A 6,054-nucleotide genomic window follows, 5' to 3' on the forward strand; every position below is an offset into this window, starting at 1 on the left:
AGTCACTGCCGTACATACGTAACTATAATCACTCTGTACACTCAGGTTTTCCTGAGTCTACAGATTCTAAACTATCCTTCCCAAATTAATGTTGAATTCATTCTTGCTCACAATTTCTGAATAAAAACCAAGAAACACTTGCAATTATACAATAGGTGCACAAATAAGCACATACAAAGAAACCCTCCCATTTCAACACGAATAATAAATATGAGCCACATTCTCACATCTTTAACTTCCTCATCTGTACCCAAAAGATTCAACTCTATGTCTTGCATAGGAGTCTTAACAACAATTTTTACAAAGTGGATCTTCCTAAAATATCCTTCAAAAATTATTCCATTTTGCATGAGGAATGTTTTGGACCACAGTGCCAAGTCTACTATAAGTATGTGGAGGCATATATATGTGGGGAAAATTACACACAAATTGAATATGAACATAGTCATGAAATATGGTTCCATAAAAGTGTTTTTATTACACTCTACAGATACAGTCCACTCTTTCTTGGAACATTTTAGAATGCCAAAGTTGCATATCCTCATGCCGTAAAAACCAAAACAAAAACACATTTTGAGCACAAAATCATACTATCTTCACAACCTGCACTTTGCCCCCTCAAAAGAATAAGTTTTGAATGGTATTTTGTGTACACATACATTATCTGTTCTTTTCTGCCACATATTTGGAAAGAACTCCCAGAATCCTTGTTTAGATGAGATTATACTTGGAAATCAATGAGATGGATGAGAAGCTTTATAGTAAGAATTATACTTCAGAATGTTGATTGAAAAATCCCTTTGAAATTTTAATGGCCATTTTATATGGGAATACATATTTGGTATAAGATTTTTATAAGAGGACTAATACCATTACAGTTTTTATGTATTCATTATACCAATATATCCAATTATATCAATATATGAAATGGAAGATGATATTCACAGGCAAACGTAAGAACAATGAATAATGAATTATGATTTGTTCTCTATTGGGAAACAAATGTAGATTTTGATGTAATTATTGGAGTTTCTATATTCCAACATTACCATGTCTATGTGGATAGTGACATGGTGAATTCCAATAAGGACATAAACACCCGGCTTTGCTTCTGTATTCAAGATAAGGGTGAATAGAGATTGAATTGGTAGTAGAAGTTAAAATGAATTCATTTGGTTGAGTGAGCATCACAATATATTAATAAATGTAAAATGTAAATGAAACAATGAGAAATGGTTTGAACTCATGGTTTGTTCATAGAATGTTTCCTGCAAAGAAATAGAAAAAATATTATTTTACTTTCTGTGGAGAACACTAGAATATATATATTTGTACTTTGCATATAAACAAGAACTTCACTTGCAGTTCGAGAGATATTCAAAAACTAATGAGAGCACATCATCAGCTATTTTCAAAAAATTTCTTGCTTACTTCCACTTCCCTTTCCATTGAAATTTGATCGTTGTATACAAACCTCACAAATTACACTTGGACACTCTCTGCCTCAACACATTCAAACTTCATTGCACATTTGAAATATGACGCTAGCCAATCTGATACTTCAGCGATTATTTTCCAGTTCTTCAAAATTTACTCTGTCACCCATTCAGGCTCAGCCATATCTTGGCACAGTTTCTGAATGAGATTTCTTGTAATATAACCATGGATGTATCATGCATCCAGAAAAATAGGAAGAAAATCCATAGTGGTTTTACTATATAATGTTATTGCAATGAACTTACCACTCAATTTCAATATTTGTGAATGGATGCATAAAAACAAACCACAAAGAGGGATTGTTTTATGAGATCTATCCTACCAAAAGATACATGCTTTATGGTAGGTTAGTAAAATATGAAGGGATACAATACAAATACCTTCAGGTACAGTTACAAGACATATTCTATGCCTCAAACAAATAAACGGCTTTTCCATTCTTATGTGTGGACAAAACAAATGCTATAGTGAAGTCACAATGACATTTTGGAGTGGTATCAGGTAAATATATCCAGCAGTTCAGAAACATAATTAGCTTTTAAGACAAATATGCATGTCACTTTTCAGTATGAACATTGAAACACTGGACTTTAAAATGAACATAGAAAATTTCCATTAACTAAGGGTAACGTTCCTACATTAACACTGCTTTCTCAAATATGTATGGTTATGAGAATTATATGCCAGGGACATACCAACGTTTGGAAAATATCACTTGGATCAAGCTTAGGGATCAATAGAAGACACATGAAAAAATCCATGATAACCTGTTATTAATTTTTGTCATGACTGAGCAAAATCAAGAATTGAAGGCAGGAAAAATACCCTCACTTTTCACTTACACAAAACATAGTAATGTGCACAGCATCGACTTATAGGTGTTGAAACAGAGTAGGAAAAAATGTACACCATTTTAGTTTGCACACACACAGACACAAAATTTGCATCTACAAATGGACAGGTAAAAGAAATATCTGATTACAGACATAAATCAGCTCACACACACATATAAATATATATAAATATACATATATATTTGCATATATATATGTGTGTGTGTGTGTGTGTGTGTGTGTGTGTGTGTGTGTGTGTGTGTGTGCCTATAATGGCAAAGCTAGGGTTGTATAAATCTTGAAGAGACAAATCAACAAGTAGCCTGGTCTCCTACACTGTCACAGATTCTCATGAATTTTCACGTTCTTTACTCTTATCTACTGTTTACATCCAGAGAAATTATAATTCCATAAGTAAGACATTTTTGCATAAGGGAAGAGAATTAGTAATCCCATTGGGTCACATTATGTGTTCTAATAACTAATGAAGTAAGGAAATATCACTGCCCCATTAAACATTACTCTAAAATTGATAGAGAAAATACATGATATTATAAGTAGGGAGTGAATAATATCTAACTGGCTCTTATGTGGAAGGAAAAAATTCAGAGATTTTGGAAATACCAGGGAGTATGGGACATTGTTGATGCATATTACATTACATTCCTGTCTTTGGTTATTGTTCTTGTTGGTCATTGGGATTGAACTTTGGGCTTGGGCATGGTCCCTGAGCTCTTCAGAGCTCAAATGTTCTACCACTTGAGCTAGAGAGACACTCCCAGTTTTTAGATGGTTAATTGTTGATGAGAGTTTGACAAATATTCCTGAGATCTGATCCTCAGATTTCAGCCTCTTATAGGTCCCTAAGCAACCTGTAACAGGTTTCTTTTCTCTGTTATCCAGAGTGCGCTGAAGATTTTTGAGCGTCTTTGTTCCCAATATTCATGCACACGGCAGGTCTATGAGTAACCATGGTTTTCCTTAAGGAGAATGCTCTCTATACTATCGAATTCGAAGGAATTAATTCCAGAAATGAATCTGAAAAGAAATCTTTCACGTCATTAATCTATAATTACATCCTTATGTGTCAGACACGTGAGATGCAAGAATTAACATTATCACCTGGCCTGGCTCAAGTGTGGTTTTCTACCTCAGAATTGTTTCCCAAGACATATTCATTTTCCTCTGCATGACAGAGGATGAGAAACACCCTAACCCAAAGAATAAATATATTCTGTTGATCAAACACTAAATTAATAGGTTCAGTTTGTAAACAGGATGTTTTGGTCCTTGCTATAATCTTCATGAATTAGCAAATTATCATCAGATAAAAGGGTGAATTTATCTATTACTATTACTCATCCTCAGAAAAATCTTTACCATATAAACTGCCAATTCATCCTTCACATAATATTATAATATGTTTGACATACAACAGACAATTGAAGACAAATACTTAGTATGCTTACTACCTTTCCACAGGAAGAATATATGAGGCCTGACTGTGATGTCAGGCTCACATAAATTCTCCTTGGTCTTACGTTGAATGCGTTTTTTTTTTTTTTTCTAGACTGATCAGATGAGAAAATTCTTAACATTATCAATACATCTAGAATCTATTGTCTCAGTTATAAAAAGAAACAGGTCTCATATCGGCAAGCAAGACTAATTACATGATTCAAAATTAAATAAAGGCTCATGAAGAATTCCAAGAAAAGCCAATTACTCTTCACGTTTTAATGTGTTTGCCATCTTACCATGTCAGAGAGCCTTGATGTCTTCAAATTCCAGAAAATCAAAAATATAATCTATTTTGTGACTCTAGAAGGACAAGTTCATTCTAGCAATTAAAATTCTTTCAACAATGTCATAACTACTCACAAAGAGACAGCATAACTTTTGTAGCTGCACAGCTAATTTTGAATTTCCAATCTATACCATACCAATGTATATTTATACTTCATACAGGAATGTGAACGATGAAATCCATGTATGAGTTGCTGCTAAAATATACTTCTAAATACATTTTATTAATATGTATCTTTGCAAAGTGCAAATTGTAAATCATGTCAAGAATCTCCTCAAATATTTTATACTAATTTGTGGAGAAAATTTAAATCAGATAAACATTCGTATAATATTCTTTAATGAATTTCAGAAGGGAGACATGGTAACCCACCCGTAAGTCTGTACATTTATCAATTACCAGTGGAAGATACTTCCATTTACACTATCATAATTGATGTGATGAGTGAATCCTGAATTCATGAAAATGGTTATAAAAAGGTTGGCCCAACATAATACTGTTATGTATGGCTTCCCGGATTTAAATTGATTATAACAGAATGAGAAGAACATTCAGATAAGCTAATTCTGATTTAAAGTAATTTGGGTGATTACAATCTTATTGGTCCTAGAGAAACTATACTTGACTTTTGCCACCAAATACAGAGAGCAATGCAAACTTCATTTGTAGTGAGCACAATATATGGGTATATGGAACAGAGTTTGTTATTCATTTATTCATTTATCCTATTTCTTTACTTTGAATTTTATCAGAAAATAGGACATCACAAGAAAATTATTTTCTTTACCTGTTGTTGCCAGATGATTTGCTTGTGCCCCAAACAAAACTTGGGCTAGGATCTTCCAAGGATTCTGCCAAAGGGAGAATTACATACTTGATCGAGGTGCTAGCTTAGATTGGCTCTAAAATTATACATCGATAAAGAAAAACAGCAAGGTTGATGGCCTTAAGAGCCTTCCAAGAAACTTTTAGCTGGATAATAAAGGTTGAAAAGAATGAGTCCTTAGCCATTTGCAAAAACATATCATTTAAATGTTTGACATGGTTTTTAATCAGTTAAGAATGCATATTATCATATATGTTATTGATATTAGCATACAAGACAATCCAAGTTGAACAAAGATTTTTAATTTCACTCCTAAAGGAAGAAAGCATACAACAGCACAAAGTAAGTTGAGATTCAATAATGGAAATTACAGAAAGTTCAACAAGCTTTTTACCTTTATCCCAGTCTTCCTCAGAGGAAACATATTGCCATGTACTTTCAGAACTCTTGTATTGTTTCTCGTTCCATATGATGTTATCTACAAACAAAGAGATAACTAACATCACAGAAGTATACAGGTGCAAAGGGCCTACATTGAGTTGGATTGTGTTTTATTATCAGGCTTACCTACATCATCTTCAAGAGAAGTTTTGTCCATACAAGTTGCAATATGTTCAGTGAGTTGATCTCGTGGTACCAGGTGGCGAGCATTAAAGGGACAAGTAGCCAATTTGGCAGCAATATCAGGATGATTCTGTATGACAAAAATTTAAATATGAAGAAACATTTTCAAATTTTCTCTTTTTAGATTTCTTTGTGCAGGATATCAACCACGGGCTTGACAACACAGTATAAGTCCTGTGCTAGTACTTCCTTTTTTAATACACATTTTTTATTGTAAAGTTATTTTACACAGGGATTACAGTTATATGAATAAGGTAATGAGTTCATTTCCTATAGGGCAGTGTTACTCCCTCCTGTGTTTTTCCCCTAAGATCTCTTACCTCCCCATCTACCCAACTCCTTCCTTCTACTGCTACTTGCCACGCACCAAATTTGTAAAGTTCATTTTCAACATAGTGTCTCATATATTTCATTGTTAAAATGGATCAACCTGTATGCCAAAGCAGTATGGAGTTCCTCAAAAGACT

At 33.4% G+C, this 6,054-nt stretch overlaps 1 long non-coding RNA gene across 1 annotated transcript; it reads right to left on the reverse strand.

The window, feature by feature from the left end:
* Positions 1-618: 618 nt before the first annotated feature.
* LOC138829943 (uncharacterized) lies at positions 619-5,648 on the reverse strand. Its single transcript, XR_011372803.1, has 4 exons — positions 5,531-5,648; positions 5,358-5,441; positions 4,925-4,988; positions 619-1,268 (listed from the first exon to the last, which is right to left on the reverse strand). It is a non-coding gene; the product is annotated as an uncharacterized lncRNA (long non-coding RNA).
* Between the last annotated feature and the right edge of the window lie 406 nt (positions 5,649-6,054).

The sequence above is a fragment of the Dipodomys merriami genome, unplaced genomic scaffold (genome assembly GCF_024711535.1).
Source record: "Dipodomys merriami isolate MVZ:Mamm:240054 unplaced genomic scaffold, mDipMer1.0.p SCAF_18, whole genome shotgun sequence".
Taxonomy (NCBI): domain Eukaryota; kingdom Metazoa; phylum Chordata; class Mammalia; order Rodentia; family Heteromyidae; genus Dipodomys; species Dipodomys merriami.